The 22,236-nt window shown below is 40.5% G+C and overlaps 1 long non-coding RNA gene across 2 annotated transcripts; it reads right to left on the bottom strand.

Annotated features, from left to right (window-relative positions):
* Positions 1-2,737: 2,737 nt before the first annotated feature.
* On the bottom strand, positions 2,738-22,233 carry LOC127577644 (uncharacterized). Of its 2 annotated transcripts, XR_007957409.1 has the most exons (4): positions 22,073-22,113; positions 10,992-11,113; positions 8,232-8,447; positions 2,738-7,453 (listed from the first exon to the last, which is right to left on the bottom strand). It is a non-coding gene; the product is annotated as an uncharacterized LOC127577644 (long non-coding RNA). The 2 variants fall into 2 exon arrangements; XR_007957408.1 differs by lacking the exon at positions 10,992-11,113 and having other exon boundaries at positions 22,073-22,233.
* Positions 22,234-22,236: the final 3 nt, after the last annotated feature.

Genomic DNA, 22,236 nt, shown 5'->3' with positions numbered 1-22,236 from the left:
TATCCCTTTATAAGCTGTACCTTGTTTATTGTGTGTGTGTGTATATATATCTCATCCTTGTTGCGATTTCCCCCTCACGTTTGTGGTCTCCTGTGTGTGTGTGTGTGTGTGTGTGTGTGTGTGTGTGTGTGTGTGTGCGCGAGTGTGCATCTGGTCCCATTCATTCTGTCCCCGCGTTTGCCTTTGTGATTAAACTATTTTTTAAGATCCAAAGCCTGTGTACAGAGCCCTCGATCTTTAGGATTCCAAAAGAACCTTTTCACACAACAAATCTTCTGGTTCATCCAGAGCTCTTGGTTCTGGGAAGACTCGGCATGTTCTCGAAGGCACATACTTGTCAACGCAGGTCTTGATAAAGTCGGTGACGGCTGTGGCATATTCACTCAGATCCAAAGATGAATCCCTGAATATGGTCCAGTCCACTAATTCAAAGCAGTTCTGTAAACGATCCTCCGCCTCCCTTGACCATACCTTCGCTGTCTTCACCAGTGGTGCTGCAGTCCTCATTCTCTGCCTATATGCCGGGGGTAGAAGTACATCCAGGTGATTGGACTTGCAAAAGTGCGGGCCTGGGCTGGCACAGTAAGCATTCTTGATGGTCATGTAACAGCGATCAAGTATATTGGCTCCTCTGGTTCTGTAGGTGATGTGTTGCTGATAGTTGATCAGAGACTTCTTCAAGCTGGCCTGGTTGAAGTCCCCCACGATGATCGGGAAGACATCAGGGTGCACTGTCTCGTGACTGCTGATCACAGTGCTCAGCTCCCCCAGTGCTAGGCTGACATCTGCCGGGGTGGACTGTACACTGCTACCAGGATGACAGTGGAGAACTCCCTCGGCAGGTAGAACAGATGACACTTGACCGCCAGATGTTCCAGGTCGGGGGAACAGGACTGAGACAGAACCATCACCTCTGTGCACCGCAAAGATTTAATCATGAAGCAAACGCCACCACCTCTGCCTTTACCTGACGCCACCATCTGGTCCATGCGGTGGATGGTGAAGCCCTTGGGCTGGAGTGCTGTGTCCGGAGCGCTGGGGTGAGCCATGTCTCTGTGAAGCAGAGTACACAACAGTCCCTGATGTCCCTCTGGTACTGCAGTCTTGCTCTGACGTCTTCAATTTTATTTTCCAGAGACAGAGGTAGTGAGAGTCAAGGACATGGAGGGAATTAAATACGGCGACGAGGATTTAAAAATCAAGGATTGTCAAAATAGGATCCAATGTATGTCAGCAAGCACAGAGGTGAAAGTGAGTGGTACTTGATGCAAGGTGGAATACTGGTAGCAGAGGTTTGGATTAGCTCAAGTTCACTGAATAGTTAGTTTGCATAGCTGTCACTTGGATGAACACATTCATCAGTTATATGTCACAACAGAGACATACGCCAGTTAAGAAAGCATTAATTGCCTGAAAACTACCACACATACTACTATTACAAAGCAGAGTTCATCAGGCCTGATAGATGGGGTTCTATTGTGAAATAAAAGCAACAAAATGTATTGTCCTTGAAAATCTAACACACAGAACACATTTATGTGTACTATGTGACTGAATTTCAATTTAAACATATTTGATATAAAAAATTAGTGCCTTACCATGTTGGTTGCACAGTCAATGATTTTCTTTCATGTATGAGCATCTGACATTAATACATGAAAGCTCTCAGACATGCACAGTGGCATCCGATAGCATGCAATCGGAGATGCGAAGATACCACTTCCATGATTTTCGTTGGCACATGCAAGGCCTGTGGATGATGCAAGGCATTCATGCAAAACAGGCCATTGCAGTACCTCAGACCTGCTTCATTGTTAACTAAAGGAGACCTGCCAAAGTAAGTTGCAGGCCTTGGAGCCCTGTTCTGCAAACCCACTTTAAATGGGTCCCCTATACTTTGAAAATGTTATTTACTTTTTATGACAGCTCTCCACCAGGCCCCTCAACCATTTGAACTTATTGAAAAAATTTCAATTGCATCCAACATAACTAATAATGAATCTATACTCAATTCTTGAGGTCCCAAACCCACCTGCCCACTATTCTGACCATTCCCATCCTACGTGTTTCTCTACACAGCATTGCTTCTAGACCAGAGATTTTTTTTTAAAAATTATTTTAATCCACGTAGTCTGCAGGGCATCTGGGAAGGAAAGACACTGTTTTTTAAAGTTTATGTCAATGAAGAGCAAAAGCTCAGCAAGAAAAATGTTTTATGACCTATGTTTGAGGGAAATGGTGAAAAAGAAAGTTACAGGTTTCAGGACAGTTGGAGAGCACACACTGGTGCAGGCAAGGTCCAATTTATAACACACAATATCTTGGGACTCGTGCAATAAAACTTTGCCTTCATGAGGATCCCAAAATGCATGTTGGCCAGGGTGTGCCATTAATTTAATAGGCTTTTCTAAGTTCAGAAAAATAATCTCAGCCATGTAATTTTCAAATAGTTGAGAATGGTTGCCAATGATGGGACAAAGGTAGAAGTAGAGTGTACAGGTAAAATGGGAGAATGGGCCACAGAGGGATTTGTACAAAAAGAAGGAAATTTTAAAACTAAGCCGTTAGTGAATCAAAGCCAAGGTGAGTAGAGTGGTCATGGGTAAAAATGACCAGATTCTTTTTGATGCTGTTGGCTATAATCAGGATTAAGTTGTACAATCAAAGGAAAATTACCAAGTGATTCAGAATCATGAAATGCATAAAGTACTTTACAACCAGTTACTTCATTGTTTTATTTTAGATAACAACAGTAGAATGAAACAAATCCAGTTAACATTGCAACACCCATTCATCCTATTTGAAGCATTGAGGATTCTTTGTGATACCATTGGCTCTAACTAATCAGGACTAAGTTGTACAATCAAATGAAGATTACCAAATGATTCAGAACCATATGCGTAACAGAATTTTTGGAGGAGATCGAGTGAACAAAGGTCATAACATGGGGGGCCAATGAGGTGGGCACTGGTACAGGTGAGTCTATAGACTACAAAACAACTCGGTCCTCACTTAATGTCTCCTTTTATGGCTCAGCTGCCATTTTCTCCCTTACAATGTTGTGGAGTGCCACATTCATGAAAATAATTAGGAGTTCCAGAGAGAAGGGTGATTGATAATGTTAACAGACAGAATGCTTGTGTTATATAAAGAGAGAGGAGAATCCTGTTATGACTGATTCAGCCAAGGGATCACAGTGATCATTATAAGTGACTGATTGGGCTTAGAAGGTTTTGCTGCTCCCCATGGTGTACTAAATATCTCGATAGTTTAGTGCTGTTTAGCTCTCACAAGCACACAAAAGAGATGAATTAATAGTACTCAGCTCCAACTTTCTGATAAGCTGTTCAGAAAGTTGGCATTTTTCATATTCTCTTAAGACATAGAAGGAGACCACTTGGTTCATCGAGTCTATGCTACCATTCAGAACAATCCAATCAATCGCATTCCCCCGTTTATTTCTCTGGAAACTATTTTCTCTCACATATCCATCAATGGCACACTGATTCTTCAAAAACTCCACCCGTCTGCACCACAGATAATTTGCAAAAGCTAATTAGTCTACTAACCAGTACATCTTTGGGCGATGAGAGAAAACCTGAGTATTCAGAGGAAACCATGCAGTCACAGAAAGAACATGCAAACTCCATACTGACAGCACCAGAGACCAGGGTCGAACTTGGGTTGCTGGAGCTGTAAGGCAGCTGCTCTGTCTGCTGTGCCACTGTGCCACCTGCCTTTTAAAAGGGCTGTCTTATTGTTTTCCACCCAAAACTAGAAATGTGGGTGAGAGAGTGCTCAGGATATTTTACTGTTGCAATCATGACTCCATTAGTTGTGGTTGGACCATGCTGTTTCAACCTGCACATGTTAGTAAGGTTACAACTGAGGCAATTCTTTAATAAAAGGAACTGACAGTAAAGTAGCTATAATACACAGTAGATCTCTGATAATCCAGCATTTTCAGGATTTTGGTCTGCTGGACTATCAGATTTTTTGGACTATTGGATGCTATTCCTATTGCTCCAACACATTTATTTCACTTGTTACATGTTACGCAGTAGCATAATACATTTTCTAGGGGACCCAATGAGTTTAAGGGGAGTGGGAAATCAAACTTGGTGAGTTTCCAGTTTGTAAGTTTCAGTTTGCATGTTGGTGTTTCCATCTTCAACCCCAGCTCCAGCTGCACACCCGGCCCACACACCCAGTTTACACAGCTGATCCTGCTGGTACACGGATTCACAGAATAGTAGATCCTGCAGAGAGCAAAGACTTAGTGTACTAATGAGTAAGCCAGACACCGAACAATTGGGATTTCTAAACAATCAAGTAGTGGATAATCAGTGTTTCTCTATATTACATTTTACGATAAATGACCATGATAACTATCACGTAGGTTTTGGAAAGCAGATTTAAATTTTTGTAAAGAGTGTTCTACTCTTATCCATTGCTGTTTTTACTGTGGGACATATGAGGGCATCTAAGTGATACACTGTCACCTTGATGAGCTTTAGATCACTCAAATGCTTCATTTACTTCCACCTATCTTAATTTACTTTTTGCTGAATCTTCACTTGTACCTCTGGTACCTTCAGCCCTTCTCCTTTATGTATTGTTACATATTTTTATCAAATACTGATAAGCTGCAACTTTTATTCAGAAGATGTCTATATTTAACACATTGAGCATGGATTCTACCCTGATGCTGCAGGATCATACTGAGGGAGTGCTACATGGGCTTTTGGGTGACACAATAAATAATCCACCTTCTATCCTTTCAAATGGAGATAAAAGATCCTGGATGATAGTTTGAGGATGAACAGAGAATGTTTCTCCACTTTCTAGCCAATACTTATCTCTCATTCCCCATCTGACCATAACAACATTGCTATTTGTGATGTCAGGCTATGTGTGATACGGCTGCTACATTTTCTATATTATTATTATGACTATAGAGGTGATAATTCAAAAATCATTAAATTACCTTGGAATGTCCTGAGTTCCTGAAAGGACATAGAACAGTACAGTACAGGAACAGGCCCTTCAGCACAAGGTGTCTGTGCCAAGCATAATGCCAAATTAAACTAATCCCTTTTGCCTGCACCTGATCCATATTCTTCCATTCCCTGCATTTTCATGTGCCTGTCTGAAAACCTCCTGAATGCCACTATTGTATCCGCTTTCACTACCACCCCGGCACCAAATAAATCACTTCCAGCCCAAACCTGAGTACAGGCTTATTTATGTCATTATATCATAGTTTATCTCATACTATAAGCATAATACTCCATTCCTTTTCTGCTTAATACTTAACTATCCTTCTCTTAAAATTCTCATAATTTTTAAAACCACATTTAAATATTATGTAACTGTATCCAATGTCTGGTATTCTGAATCCAATTGATGTGTGACCATTCAGTACGAAGGAATTTTTATCTATGTATGTTTCGCATGTCATTTTATCTGCACATAGACAGATCCTCCCCTGGTTACGACATGGTTCTGTTCCTGAGAAATATTTGTAACCCGAACAGTTTGTAAATCAGAAATGCAGCTGCCTGGCAATATAGTTAAATAAAATCAGAGGCCAACCAATGGCAACATGTAGTTAAACTATGGTGTTTAACTCAACCATTCAGATTTTTCTGCAAGATGCAATGATATTGTTCTTTCAGGAAAACTATTATCCATACTTTGTAATGTCTGTGCTCTGTATGAAATAAAGGACTGGTTTGTTTCATTCATGCCAGAAGATGCCTGCAGCCAGCAAATCCATCCCGCGGGTCTCCCTATTGCTCATTCGTATATACAAGCTGTACACAAGTCAGGCATTCGTAACCTGGGGAGGACGTGTAATGTGCAAGAAATGGAATGTAGCATTACATAATCATGCAATGCATTGTAAATCTAGGTTGTGAATCTCATTTTAGCTGACTCAACTCTATTTATCTATCATCGACTTCTGGCTTATTATCCATGCTGTGCACTCTTCAAACAGTTAGTAGTTAAACTACAGTTGAGAATTTCTGCAAACATACAATTATATAAAAAAAACAGAAAAATAGGAGCAGGAGAATGATAGACAACCCCTTGACACTGCTCCACATTCAATATCATCTAAATTCAGCACCCTGTTCCTGTTTTCTCCCTATATCCCTTGATCTCTCTAGCCCTAGATCTTTTTGAATAGATTTATTGTTTTGGCTTCAACTGCTCTCTGTAGTTGAGAATTCCAGACATTCACCGCTCTCCTCATCTCAATATTAAATGGCTTACCCCTTATCCTTAGACTGTGACTCCTGGTCCTGGGCTCTCCTGCTAATGGAAACATCCTTACTGTTTCTAGGTTGCCCAGTCCCATTAAAGTTTTGTAGGTTTCAATGAGATTGGAGTGCAGATATCAATGCGACTGTACATTTATACATTTCATATCTTGCACACTGGGCATGCAGATAAAGTGTTTAACCTGTTAGACCATATATTGATAAAAATAGTGCACATCCCCTTGTATCAAATAGTCACACAACCTTTGAATTCAGAACATCAGTTATTGGATTAATCACAAAAGAAATGGAGAAAGCTGCAAAAGGAAACAAGGGCATAAACGTTAGAGAGGATATATAATAGCCATGGACTAGCAGAGCACATGAGACACTGCTTACAAATTACTAAACACCATAAGCTCTAATAGAATTTCACTTTGATTTGAAAGGTACAAGAAACTGCTGAACATGCACAACAGATGGCTCTAAATTATCAATTTACAGCTAAACTTTGACGCTGCAATTCATGTGACTGCATTGTTTCTCAATTTATGTTAACAATTATCCTTCGGACCTTAAGTAATTTTTTTGCAGCTAAGAGTACAGACCAGCACATAGTTTAAATTTCACCCCTTGCAAAGGATCCCCTAGCAGCCCAAACTTGAATTCATATCAAAATTAGTGATCTAGGGCTGACACAAACCTCAAGGGATTGAGAGAAGCTAAAAATATCAGCCACCACTTTGTAAAGCTTGCAAATATAAATTTATCTGTTCTTGAAGGATAGTTCAAAATGATAGACTATAGAGATTGAATGATTCAGAGATTAATAAATTCCCGTGACCTATACTTGAATCTACTTCAAACTAAAAGATAAATATACTTAGCCTCTGGCTGCCAAATGAATCCAATTCTTGAGCATGTGGGTCTTCTGCACAAAGCTGGCACTAATCCATGAAAAACAACATCCCAAAAACATTTAGTGTGAGAAATAAATGTTGATGCTCTTGATGCAGTTTCTCTAAGGTTCAAGTAGAATTTTTGAGAGGAAGTCACAACTATGAGTTTCAATACGATTAGCTTTCCCTCTTGATTTGGCAATGGTAGAGTCATCTACATAATCTGAGCACCATTTGGAATTCAAACTCTTGGCATATTCCATTTGGGTGGACATTTTCTTTGCGAGTCTGAAAACAAAATACAAAGGTGTTGACAACTGAATAGAACTGTAGAATATAAAACAAAGAAAAAAATCCATTCAGCCCAGTGGTCAATGCTGGTGCTTATGCTCCATGTGACAAACCTCATCCTTAGTTTCATTCAAGCTATTCAAAAACAACTGCTTGTGATAACCAGATCCACATTCTAACTGCTCACTATGAACAAATATCACCTGAAATCAATACTGGATTTATTAGTTACAATACTTAATTGATGGCAAATGGTTTTGGGAATACCAATTACAATATACCTGAAAACCCTTGTTAAAGTAGCACTGCTCAGGGGCACTACATGCCAGTTTTGTGAGAGGTCATGAGGCCATGATATTTAATCATGTCCAAGGACCAAGTAGTCACATGCAGTAAAATGAGCATTACACAAGGAAACTTGCACCGCAGTGATCCCTGTCATTACCAATCCTAGAGGAAGTGAGTTTGACAGCAGACTGGGGATGGAAGTTTTAACTACTGGGATGTGGAGGGGAGGGTGGATGAGTGAAGAGACCAGTGGGAGGTGGGAGAGAATTGTGGGAGTTGGGCGGGAGGGTAAGATTAGGAGAATTGTTGAGTGGGGAAGATCACAGATTGGGAGAGAACCACAGCTTGAGGACTCTGCTGTGGAGATGATCAGGGAGTTGAGAAAGTTACCCAGGGAGATGATCATTGAGAGCCTGAGAACATGAATAGCTAGAACTGGGAGTTTTGGAGTGATCACTAACAAAGAAAACATAAATAAGGCACCTACCTGCCAGAAGATGGACATCTTAGGCTCCCAGCAATGGCCCAGGTAGGGCCAGGAAGTAGGCCTCAAACTTCCAGCTCTGAGCTTCCTTGGTATGTGAGGCCTGTGGCACCTGCCTTGCTTGTTGAGGTAGTAAAATTTTCAAGAAATGGAGTCAAAAGAAGTGTTGCTTGCTGTCTGATGAAGCCGTGCATGCTGTCTCTGTGTCACAATGAGGACCTGCATGTAATTTCCAGAAGTTTTCCATCAGTACCCAAAATATTCAACTGCAGTTGTCAATGAGTTTCATAAATTTTCCATCACATGACTTCTCAAAAATACTGCGTTCCATAACAGAGTTTCTATGTTCTTGATGTCCATCCTTCAAAAACTTTTATGTTAGACCCTGATCGGATTACCTGGCAGTTTTCTCCTTCCTGAGGAAGAGAATCCCAGGTGGCTCAACCATTCCTTTGCAAATTGTTTTAGCAATTACTTCAATAATAAGGAGTCCAGAACTGAGTACAGTTCTCTAAGGACAGTCAAACTAAGATTCTATATGTCTAAAGTAACTTCTCTGCATTAAAATTCTGTACCTTTAAAAATGATCCTCAATGCCCTTTCCGCTTTTTTTTAAAATGTCCTTCTTAGCTTGTGTCACAGATTTTAATGATTTATGTATTTGTGCTCCTTTATCTCTTTGCTCTTCTAATCCATATGGACACATTTCCTAAGACCACATGATTTGTTCCAATTTAAAAGCACTATCTTTGACTTGTCTAATTTGAAGACACAAGAGACTGCAGATGCTGCAAGCTGTAGTAAAATACAAACTGCTGGAGGAACTCAGCAAGTCAGACAGCATCTGTGAAGGCGAAGGGATAGCCAATGTTTCAGGTCAAGACCGTGCATCAGGACTGAGTGTTGAGGGGAGATAACCAGTATAAGGAGGTGAGGTCTATGTTGAAATTCATTTCCCAAATTACACACCAATTCTGCAAGCTTATTCTGCTGTCCAGTAATTTATAAGCACTCTTTCAGTGTTAACTAAATTATTTAGTATCTGTTGCAGATGTTCAAATTTAGTTCCAATCCCAGGATCCAAATAGTTCATGTAAATGTTTAAGTATACTGATCATTGCACTGAAACTTGCAAAATCCCAGTTTCCACATTATACCAATCTAAGCAGTTACCCTTAAACCCAATTTTTTTGTTACATAATTAATGAGAATTTCATAAGACAAGGGAGCAGAAGCAGGCCATTCGGCCCATCGAGTCTGCTCCAAGGAAAGGGAAATAGAAATGAGAAATGGGGAATGGGGGAAGAAGAAAAAAAAAACTATTCTAATCCCAATTACTGGCCTTATCCCCATATTCCTTGATATCCTGACTATTTAGATATCTATCTATCTCCTCCTTGAATGCCCCCACTGATCTGGCTTCCACTGCTGTACGTGGCAAGGAGTTCCACAAATTCACCACCCTCTGGCTAAAGAAATTTTTCCTGTCGTATTTATTAATTTATTTTGCTAATTGTCTCCAACTCCACAGTAACAAATCTTTTACGCTGAAACATTCTGAAGATTTTTTAGAACATAGAGCATAGAACAGTATAGTACAATACAGGCCCTTCGGCCCACCATATTGTGCTGACCTTTAAACCTCGCCTAAGACTATCTAACCTCTTCCTCCCACATATCCCTCTATTTTAAATTCCTCTATATGCTTATCTAGTAATCGCTTGAATTTGACCCATGTACCTGCCTCCATCACCGCCCCAGGCAGCACATTCCATGCCCCAACCACTCTCTTGGTAAAAAACCTTCCTCTGATATTTCCCTTGAACTTCCCACCCATTACTTTAAAGCCATGCCCTCTTGTATTGAGCATTGGTGCCCTGGGAAAGAGGCGCTGGCTGTCCACTCTATCTATTCCTCTTAATATTTTGTACACCTCTATCATGTCTCCTCTCATCCTCCTTCTTTCCAAAGAGTAAAGCCCTAGCTCCCTTAGTCTCTCCTCATAATGCATACTCTCTAAACCAGGCAGCATCCTGGTAAATCTCCTCTGCACCCTTTCCAACGCTTCCACATCCTTGCTATAATGAGGCGACCAGAACTGGACACAGTACTCCAAGTGTAGTCTAACCAGAATTTTATAGAGCTGCATCATTACCTCATGGCTCTTAAACTCGATTCCTCAACTTATGAATGCTAACATCCCATAAGCTTTCTTAACTACCCTATCCACCTGTGAGGCAACTTTCAGGGATCTGTGGATATTGACCCCCAGATCCCTCTGCTCCTCCACACTCCCCAGAATCCTGCCATTAACTTTGTACTCCACCTTGGAGTTTGTCCTTCCAAAGTGTACCACCTCACACTGCTCTGGATTGAACTCTATCTGCCATTTCTCAGCCCAGATCTGCATGCTATCAATGTCCCTCTGCGATCTTTGACAATCCTCTACACTATCCACAACACTTTGGAAATGCATTATAGCTTTAGCCTTTTGCTAAGTCTGGAAATAGTTTAATAAGGTTGGTCAAGCACAACCCTTCCTTTTCAAACACTCATTGACTTTTTTTCAGATTCTGAATGATTTTTATTATACTTTTGAGTAAAAATGCCATTAGCTTTCTTGTAACCAATATTATGCAAATTAGCCTATAACCCCCGGATTTGTCCTGTATCCTTTTTAACTACACTGTCTGCCAAACCTCTGCATATTTCCCTTTGTGAATGATTTTTATGAATATATAATAACGTCTCGGCTATCTCTACCCTTTTTAATATGGGCAGAGAGGAAGACAGTTACGGCTGCCCAATAGTGTAACAGATGGTGTAGAGACACACTGTGGCTCATAGTGTGGTTTGAGTGTCAGCTGTGCGAGCTGTGGTCCTGCCTGCAAGACAAAAACACGTGAGTTCAAGTCTCATTCCATAGATTCAGCATAAAATATAAGCTGACATGTTACTGTTTCACTATTGGAGGTGCTGAAATGAAACAAAAAAATGCTGGAAAAGCAGCATGTTTGTTGAAAGAGAAACAGATTTGTACATCAATGACCTTTCACTAGAACTATAGTGGAAGTGCTGTTGCTTTAACAAAGCATTAAACTGAAGACCCGGCGACCCTTTTAGAGGATATAAAGGCATGCATACCACTATTTGAAGGGCAAGGTTGTTCAACCCATTGTAATTTTTTGCCTTTATGACTTACTTCAAGGGAACTGGTAAGGCCAGAATTATTGACTTTGAAGTGAAAGTCTTGTTTGGGCTTTTCAAAGGGCCATCAAAGGAATCTACTACATTATTCTAGGACATATACTGGGCCTGTTTAGAATTAGTCCCAACAGTGAACCTGATGGTTGTTTACCACAATTCAGAAAAGTCACTGTCACCTTAAACGTGTCCTCAGTGTTAACTATAGTTTTTAATATCAGTTGAAATTACTGAAATTTTATTTCCAATCCCAGAATCCAAATAGTTTCTGTAAATGTTGAAGCACAGTGATCATTATACTGAGCAACAAACAATATGCTGGAGGAACTCAGCAGGTCAAGCAACATCTGTGGGGGGTAAAGGAATTGTCGACATTTTGGGTCAAAACCCTGCATCAGAACTGAAAGTGGAGAGGGGAGATGGCCAGTATAGAGGAGAGGGGGACTGGTGAGACAGGAGTCTGAGGTGATTGGTGGACTGAGGGGTGAAAGGTGATGGGCAGGTTGTGCCAGGTGGGGGAGGGGGTGGAGTTTGGAGACAGTGGCAGAGGGATGATAGATGAAGACAAAGAAGAAAAAGTGAGAGGCAGATGGAGTGAAGTGGGCTGGGGGAGAAGGGGAGAGTGGAGACCGCTGCTGGAGGGTGATAAGCAGGAACACAATGGGCTAACAGTGTTGAAATCTGATAAGTTAAGGTGGTGATAATGGGAATCACTAGGAGAGAGGTAAATGGCAGATGGAACCAGAACCAGATAGGGGAAGGGAGGGTGAGGTGAGGTGATGGAAAGCCTGTGGGTAAACTGTGTGTGTAGTTGGTGGATGGAACCAGGAGAGGTAGGGGGATGACAATGGGTGATGGGGGTGGTGGGGGCTGGAGGGGTAGGGGGCATGGGAAAGTGGACAAAATGGGAGGACCAGAGGAGGATCGAAAGGAGAGAGAGGGAGAGGGAAAAGGGGGATAAAAACAACCAGAGGGGAGGGTTCCTAGAATTGGAAAACTCAATGTTCAACTCAATGATCATTACGCTGATACTTACGAAATGCCACATTCTACCTTTTACCAGATTTAATTTTAGTTAATTGAATTTCAGCCCTAGGGCATTAGTTCTGTCCTCTAGATTATTAAGATTTATTAAGATTATTAAGTTACATCGAAACACACAGTGAAATGCATCTTTTGCATAGAGTGTTCTCGGGACAGCCCGCAAGTGTCGCCACGCTTCTGGCACCAACATAGCATGCCCACAACTTCCTAACCCATACGTCTTTGGAATGTGGGAGGAAACAGGAGCACCCGGAGAAAACCCACGCAGACATGGGGAGAACATACAAACTCCTTACAGACAGTGGTCAGAATTGAACCCAGGTCGCTGGTGCTGTAAAGTGTTATGCTAACCACTACACTACCGTGAGTTTTGCAACATAACCACAATGCTGCTCTACTCCTTATTTAACATACTAAAGCATTTTAATAAAGTTTAAAATCTCAACCATTTGAAATCTGACATGGTCTTCCAGGCATCTTCTAGAATCAAGCTCTGCCGGAAAACCTCAAAGCTGCTACTAGTTTAAAAGTATCCCAAATACAAATTTTTGAAGCTTACTGCAATACATCCTGATGGCTAGCAGAGTTCCCAGGATCAATTATGTTATCACAAATGGGCTGGTATCAGTGTTGCCCTTAATTTGGCATTAGAAATTCTACTAAAAGTTTACAGAGTATAAATATTTTTCTTAAATTACCCTGAACTGTCCAGCCAATATCAGAATAGGTAACAAGCCTTTTTAGTATATTCAGGACGTTTCCTGTTTAGAAGATGGAAAGAGTAAGCTGTAAAACAAAACTCATTTTACAATGACCTCCTGGATTTCATCCAGTTTCCTCCCATATCACAGAAACATGCGGGCAGGTTACTTAGCTACTGTAAATTACCTCTTAGTGTAGGTTAATAACAAAAAGAATCAAAGGGGAATTCATGCACACATGTGTAGGTTAAAGGGATGCAGAGAAAGAAGGAGGGGGACTAATGACAATGCTCCTTGGGAGTCAGCATGGACTCAATGGTCAAATGGCTTCCTACTGTGTCATTGCTGGTATAAAATAAATTTGACTGTAATCCAGATGTGATCTAAATAACTATTTTTATTATATTGAGGTTTAATAAATAATATAATTTGTTTTGGAAGTTATTGATACAACATGGTACAAGATGTGCCATTCTGGAATGCACTTTCTGAACGCAGAGTCAGGAGTAACTTTCCGCAAAGGGAACCGGAAACACTCTTGAAAATAAGAAATATTGCTAGTAAAAGTGGATTGATGCCAATCCTATAGTTCCTCAAAGGGCCCAATGACATGATGGAGAAATTGCCCTTCTTCTATTCTGCAATATACCAAGAAATTTCAATCTGAAAGCAATCAGACTGGTATCAAAAATGGTCATATATTTTTCAGGAAAGTAAAGGAAGATCCTAGTGATGACCTTCCCTTTACCAGACATTAGAAAGACCCTTCTGCAGGTATCACATCACATTTCTTTCTAGCTTAGCTTATAACTATGCCTTAAAAAAAGCAGTAAGCCTGTGGATCAGAAAAAAAATGGAAATTGGCACTAGAGGACCAAGGGGTTGATAGGAAAAGGGAAAACGAAATACAAGAGTAGGCTAGTGAGAAACATGAATGCAGATTGTGAGAACTTCTAAAGATACATATAAAAGAAAAGACTGGCAAAAGTTAATATAAGTCCTTATAGACTTTGACTGATGAAATGTTATTGAGGAATAAGGAAATAACATAGAGATAAAACATACTTTGTGGCTGCAGGAAAGAAGAGATAATCTCCTGGAAATACTGAAGGATGATAGTTTTAGAGTAAATGAGGAGCTCAAAGAACTTAACTATTCATAAAAAAACAAGCACTTTATAAACATAATGGAACTGAAATGTAATAAATTACTTGCAACCCAGGATTTTGAAAAAAACGTGTCAATGGAAGTTGTGAATATACTCTGTCATCTTCCAAAATTCCATAGATTCCAGAACGGTTCCCACAGACAAAGATAGCAAATATAACCACCCCAGGTAAGAATGGAGGGAGAGAGGAAAAGGAAACAATACCTACATCAGGAATAGGTAAAATGCTGCGATCTATTATTAAGGAAATGGTGATAAGGCACTTGGAAAACAAAAGGATTGGGCAGAATCATTAAGGACATAAAAACAAAATCATATTTGAAAAATTTGTTGGAATTTTTCTGAGGTTGTAAACATCAAAACAGAAAAGAGCAAACCAGTTGATGTGGTGTATTTGGAATATCAGAAGGCCTTCAATAAGATGCCACTCAAAATTATTAAACAACGCTGAAGTACTTGGTATTGGGAGTAATACACCAGTATGGACAGAGGGTTAGTTAAAACAGAGAATAGGACTGAATGAGTCATATTCCAGTTGGGAAGCTATGACTAGTGTGATGGCACATCTAGTGCTGGTGCCCCAGTCGTTCATCAACTGATCTATATCAATGGTTTCAATGAAGGGTCAACTATAATATATCCAAGTTTCCTGATGATGGTCAGCTGGGCTGTGAAAAGACGTAGAGATGCTTTGTGGTTAAGTGAATTGGCAAGGACAATGCAGAATAAATAAAAATGTCAGATCATCCACTTTGGTGGTAAAAATAGGAAAGTTGGCTATAAACAAACTAGATGTGAATGTCTACAACTCCAAGCTGGCTGACAAATAATAGTCTGCATGTAATTTACTCATCAGTAAACAAACAAAACTGGGTACAACAGGCTTATACCCCAAAGAAATCAGTGGAGAGTAGTGTTTGGGGAAAAGTGTGATGGAAGATGGTGATTGATTGCTAAAACCAGTGTTCCACATGTTCCCCTTGACCACATTTATTTTTTGTGTCTGGTGGGTGGTAGGGGAGGGGGATGCAAGCCAAGCATTTATTGCCCATCCCTAATTTGTCTGAAAAATGTGGTCATGAGCCACCATCTTGAACTTCTGCAGTCCTTCTGGTGAACAATGGAGTTGGATGGTGGGTGGGGTTCCAGGATTTAGGGTCTGGAACAATGATAACCTTGGAAGGTGTGTAACTTGGAAGATAATGCAGGTGATGATTTCCCATGTACCTGTGGCTCCTGTCCTTCTAGGTCAGAGAGGTCATATCAAGTTCAAGTTTATTGTCATAGACAATATATAAGTATAAATGCCATGAAAATTAGCTTTTTGCAGCAGCAGCACAGTACATTGCAAACATGACAAATGTAAGTTAACATAAACTAAATAAACATAAATTGTACATGCCTTATATGACAAAATAAACATAATGACATTAGTGCAAGTTGAGAGAGAGAAAAAAGAAATATAGTCTGAGGTAGTGTTAGGGTTTTTCAGGTCGGTTCAAGAACCTAATGGCAGTGGGGGAGAAGCTATTGTTGAACCTTGAGGTGTGGGTCTTCAGGCTCCTGTACCTCCTGCCTGATGGCAGCATTGAGAAGAGAGCATGGACCAGATGGTGGGGGTCCTTAATGATGGATGTCACCTTCCTGAGACATTGCCTCATGTAGAATGTCCTCAATGGTGGGGAGGGCTGTACCCAAGATGGAACGGCTGAGTCCACTAGAACCAACCTCTCAAAGCACTTCATTATAATGGATTTAAGCGCCACTGGACGGTAGTCGCTGAGGCAGGTCACCTCACTATATGATCATATGTTCCAATGTTTAGGTCATATGTTTAGGAGGTGCTGCCAGAGGATTAGAGTAATTGCTGTGCACTTTGTTGATGGTGCGCACTCTAGTGACAGTACATTGGAGGTGGAGGGAATGAATGTTCGGAGTGGTGAACTAATGGACTGCTGTTTAAATGTTTTTTGAGCTGCACTCATTCAGTCATGTGGAGAATATTCCATCATTTTTCTGATGTGCCTTATAGATGATGGACAGGTTTTGGGTGTCATGAATCACTCATTACAGATTATCCAGCTTCTAACCTGTGCATGTAACCACAATATTTATGTGGCTGGTCTACTTGATTTATTTGGTTAAAGGTGACCCCTGGATTTTGATGGTGCATGACTCTGGCAATGGATATGCCATTGAATACCAAGGGCGGCGATTACTTTTTCCTGTTATTACTTTTTCTTGTTGGAGATGGTTATTGCCTGGCACTTTGCTGTATGAATGTTACTTTCCACATCACCCCATGCTTGAGCATTGACCACATCTTGCTGAATGCAGGCTCCATTTGTTGAGGAATTGCAAATGAACACTATGCAATCATGAATGAACATCCCAATCTGAAGGTCACTGATAAAGTAGCAGACAATGGTTAGACCTTGGACACTGTCCTGAGGAACTCCCACAATGATGTCCTGGGGCAGGGATGACTGACATCCAATAATCACAACCACCTTCCTCTGGGTGACTCAAACTATTGGAGTGTTTTCCCCCTTTCTGCCCATTCACTTCAGTTTTATCAGGGCTCTTGGATGGCACACTCAGTTAAATGCTGCCCTAATGACAAAGGCAATTATCTCACCTCTGGAATTCAGCCCTTTGGTCCAGATCTATAATGCAGTCTGGAGCTGAGTGATCCTGACAAAACCTAGGTTGTTTGACACTAAGTGCTGTTTGATTGCACTGTCAACCAAATCTCCCATCACTTTGTTTGTGCTTAAGAGGAGACTGATGGGGTGGTAACTAGCAGGATTAAATGTGTTCTGCTTTTTGTGGATAGGATATACCCTGGGAAATTTTCCACACTCTCAAAAAGCTGTCAGTGTTGTGACTGTAATGGAACTACTTAGTTTGAGGCATAGTTAGTTCTGGAGCCAAGTCTTCAGCTAGGAAGTTGTTTGGTTCCATTGCCTTTGCTGCGTCTGAGCCCCACCCAATTCCAATGAGGAATGATAGATGTTTTACTTCTTCAGTCTTTCTATCTGCCTGTTTTCAGTCTTTCAATCTAAGTTCACCTTCACTACCTCATAACTTATTGAATCTCAACATTAGTTTTGGTTGTGTCCTGTTACCTAGAACATGCCTTTACCACTTATTCATTTTCTTCAGTGTTCCAATCAAGCATTTCCTGCCAAAGATTATAGCCTCCCACTTCCCTGACATGATCATACTTGCCTGTATGCATCAGTCATTCCAAAGGCTTGTATATATAAATAAATTCTGGCATTGCCAATGCTACAAAGCATTCTTGTCTATGCCTTCCATTTCAACCAAGCTAAAGGACAAGATGCTGGGAAAAACCAAAGCCTTTTTTTTTGATATTATATTAAATTGGTATCATTTGATTTTAAAATTTATTGGAGTTAACTGGGTCTGACACTTCACTCCAGCTGACATCCATCTCATTACACAGACGTGCCTCAAGGGCATCATTTTAAAAAAGACCTGCATTTATTTGGTCGGTGGCTTTCACCTCAGCATGCCCAAAGCGCTTTACAGCCAATGAGGAACTTCTGAAGTATGGTGACCATTGCACAGCAAGCTCCCATGAACAGTATTATGATAACATCTTGAGAATCTCTGTATTGTTTTAAAATAGTTTTGAGGTATTGTTTGAGAGGTAACTACTGATAACAACATCAAAGAGCAGTGCCAAAAAGTAGCAATAGATGTTTCTTTGGGATCAATGATGGGACCCTTGTTGTTCATTATATGCATCAATGCTTTGAACTTGGAATCAGAAGTGACAACACTTATAAGACTACACCAAATTGTAAGGTTTAATTAATAAAAAGTTAACTGTTTGGGGATCTGATGGGCAAGTTTTTCACACAGAGGGTGGTGAGTATATGGAACGAGCTGCCAGAAGAAGTGGTGGAGGTAGGTACAATTACAACATTTAAAAGACATTTGGACAGATACATGGATAGGAAAGGTTTAGATTGATATAGGCCAAACCTGAACAAATGGAACTAGCTTATGTAGGCACCTTGGTCGCCAATGATGAGTTGGCCCAAAGAGCCTGTTTCCGCATTGTATAACTCAATGATTCTAAAAAACGAGATAAAGACTTCAATAAGCTTGTAGGAAGAATATGTATTTGCATTTATTACATGTATTTCAATACCTAAAGCTATGAGGAAGTAGATTCTGCTAAGAATAAAGAGGCCACCTGTTGCTCAGATAGTCTGAATGGAGTGCCACAAGAATTTACGGTTAGAGGTGTACAAGTAACAATAGCTAAAGTCAAAGTATATAAAGGCCACTTAAAGGAAACAAGCACTATAATACAGTTATAGAAGGAAAGAATTGAAAAGCAGGTAAGTTATGTCAAACTTGGAAAGGATCTTGATTACAATTAAGTTGTTCTGATCAACATATTATAAAATATTACATAGGCACTGGAGTTGGTGAAAAGATTCAGAAGGATAATACTAAAATTAATAAATTACAGGTGACCACTGTGTTATGAGGGGTTGTGTTCCTAGAAAATGGTCTGTATCGCAATTTTCCGTAACACAAAGCCGTGTCATCTGCACGTGTCAAGAAATGTGAGTTGAAAAAAAATTAATTCTGTGTTTATTTATTTACTTTTTTTCACATAAATTCTCTAAGAGCTAATTTCATTCCATATCTCAAAATTTTGGATAGTGATTTGTTAATACTGTGAGGGGAAATTTTCATCACCCAAATGGCTGTTGCAAGTATCACCTGTATAACCATCAGAAAGATTACATCGGGTGGTACTCTTTATCTCCAGGTGAAATGGTGATAGAAATCCTCATTTTTAAATATGGGAGTAGTGAAATAGCTTCCATTGCAGGAGACCAAACCTGGGGGTTATAAATATAAAAGTCCTAAGAAAAATTCAGGGCAATTTCTCAAAGCCTGGTTGGTATAAAGAACTCAGTAAATAGAATAGATGAGACAAATAGCATGGATACACAGGGGAAGCTGGATATACTTAAGAGAGAAAGGTACAGAACAGCACACTAAGAGAAGTTAGATGAAGAAAAGTAGGGAAGACTCATGTGGACATTTGGGTTTTTTTTGTGCTGTGGTCTTGGCATAACTCCTCTCATTCCATAGAATTGCATTGGGAACATTAACATCTACCTGAAAGGGCACTTAGGACAATGGATTAACTTTCCATCCAAAAACCGCACCTCAGTACTGTTCGAAAGCAAGAAAGATAGCACTCATGTAACTATGTTTATTTTGTCTCCCACTAGCGTAGTTGTTTATTTTGTACCTGTGTAAGTTATGTACAATTTATGTTAATTAAGTTTATGTCAACTTACATTTGTCCTTGTCTGGTAATGTACTGTGCTGCTGCTGCAAAAAGCTAATTTTCATGGCATTTATACCCTGTATGTGTATGCCTATGACAACAATAAACCTGAACTTGAACTTGGAAGCTACCTTGGGCTCAAAAAAAATCACAAGGAAACAAATTGTTCTGCAACTAAGTGGATTTCCAATCATATCCACATTTCATAATGAAACTAAACTACATAACCCCTGATCAGACTTTGCAGAGATACCAAACTATTTTTATACACTGGAGAAACGATAATTTTTAAAGGTCGTCCTGATATTTGTAGCACAATAATTTTACTACTTCTGCACCAAGACATTGGAGATTATGGTTCTGTGCATTGTCATCAGTAGTCATACAATAATTTTTTCAGTGATCCAACTTAACAACCAATAGCGCAATCCAAAAGAGTTAACTGAATTAACACTGCTACATACCCTAACCTTGCCTATTCATAAAGAAGGCAACCACTACAGGTGAAGTGCCACAGGAATGAATACTGGGCACTCAACTAATCACAATTAAGAGATGAAAATAAGGGTGTTATGGATCCAAATTTCCTTGTGATACATAACTAAGTAGGAAAGGGGACTTTAAGAATGCAGAAATTCTGTGTGTGGATTAAGTGAAATAGGCAAGAAGGCAGATAGAGTATAATGTGGGAACATGTGTGGTTATGCACCTTAGTACGAAGACCAGAAAGACAGAATACTTCTAAATTTGTGGCAAACTGGTAAATGGTTGTCTACAAAGGGATCCTGGTGTGTTCATGAGATGTGCACAGTAAATATACAGCAAGTAATTAAGTTGACATTGATATGTTGGTCTTTATTGCAAGGGGGTTAGAGTACAAACTAAGAAGTAAAAGGTGAAATTATGCAGGGCTTTGAAGGGAAATCATTTGGATTACCTTGTGCAATCTGGTCACTTTACCTAAAGGAGCATATGCTTTCTTTGCAGCCAGTGCAAATTCACTAAATCGATTCTGGGGATGAGTCCAATAGGAGATTAAGATTAGTTTGTGTTTATTGTTTAAGGAGGAAGCATTGACACATTGTAAGAATATGTAATTATTTAATAATACAATGAATGTAGAGAAAGACGTGTAATTGTACTTATGTTATTACAAATGAAGTATTTTTGAAATTATAAAAAGATTAGCCTCTAGTCACTGGAGTTTAGAAGAATGAGAGGTGATCATATTACAATATACAAACTCCTTAAAAGCAACACACAAAAAGCTGGAGGAACTAAGCAGGTCAGTCAGCATCTATGGACGGAAATGGACAGTCGATGTTTTGGGTTGAGACCCTTCATCTGGACTGAAAGATAGACAGGAGATGGCCAATATAAAACGGTGGATAATACTCTATTTTTCAGTTCAGATGAAAAGACTTGACCTGTAACATCATCTATTTCCTTCACAGATGCTGCCTGACCTGCTTAGCTCCTCCAGCTTTTCGTGTGTTGCTCCAAATTCCAACATCTGCAGTCTCTTGTGTCTCCAAACTCCTTAAGGATTGATAGGGTTGATAGCAAGAGACTTCCTTCCTCAGGATGAGGAAGCTAAATTAAGGACTAATAGTTGGAGACACAAGTGACAACAGATGCTGCGATCTGGAGCAAAAAAAAGTTGCTGGAGGAACTCAGCGGCCAGGAAGCATCTGTGGAGGCAAAGGGATAGTCGACGTTTCGGTTCCAGACCCTTCATCAGGACTCGATAACAGTTTAAGGCTATGGAATCAAGACGGGAGTGGCAAATGTTTTATTTTATCCATGGAGTTGTAAAATTCTGAGTTCTCTACCTGTCAGAACTATGGATGCTGAGTATTGCCAAGGCTCAGACTGAGAGTTTTGTTTTAGTTACTACAACAATCAGAGGATAGAGAGATTAGCTGGGAAATTAGAATTGTGGTACAAGATAGCCATGTTCTGACAATGTCAGGAGCTGCATGACCCATTCCTAGTGTTAGTTCTTGTGTTCCCAGTCATTTCACTCATGCCGGTTCTTTACGATTATTAATCGCACGTCAGTTCAAATAAATTGAAGTCAACCCGCGCCTCTTCTCCGAAGGCCTCCGGGACGTTGCCGATAATTAAAGGCACCGCACCTCAAAACAAAATGACGGCTCGCACATGCGCACGATGCTGGCACCGCACGAGGTGGACCGAGGCGCATACGCATGCGCGGCGGCCGGGCGGTTTCCCTTCGGTTGGGAGCGCGCTCTCGACTGTAACGGTCGCGCCCGCGGCCTCTCACCGCAAAGTCCCGCGGAGATTAAAACAAAATACAAGAACCTTTTTCTCCCACCCCCAATTTATGATCCCTTCGGCGGCAAGACCGAAACCCTACCAACGGCGTAAAACGCGCCACTTTCTCGCCCGGAACCAAACCCTAATCCACTTTGATCGCCGCCCTGTAGCACCGCTCGGGAAGACCCGAGTGCGCGTGCGTTCGGCCGGCTTGGGAGCGGAGGGGGCGCGCAGGCGTAGTGGGGACTTCCCCCGCTCGCTCCT

Source organism: Pristis pectinata, chromosome 1, assembly GCF_009764475.1.
Source record: "Pristis pectinata isolate sPriPec2 chromosome 1, sPriPec2.1.pri, whole genome shotgun sequence".
Taxonomy (NCBI): Eukaryota; Metazoa; Chordata; class Chondrichthyes; order Rhinopristiformes; family Pristidae; genus Pristis; species Pristis pectinata.
The sequence above is the reverse complement of the archived record's forward strand: the minus strand, read 5'-3'. Positions and strand labels throughout refer to the sequence as shown.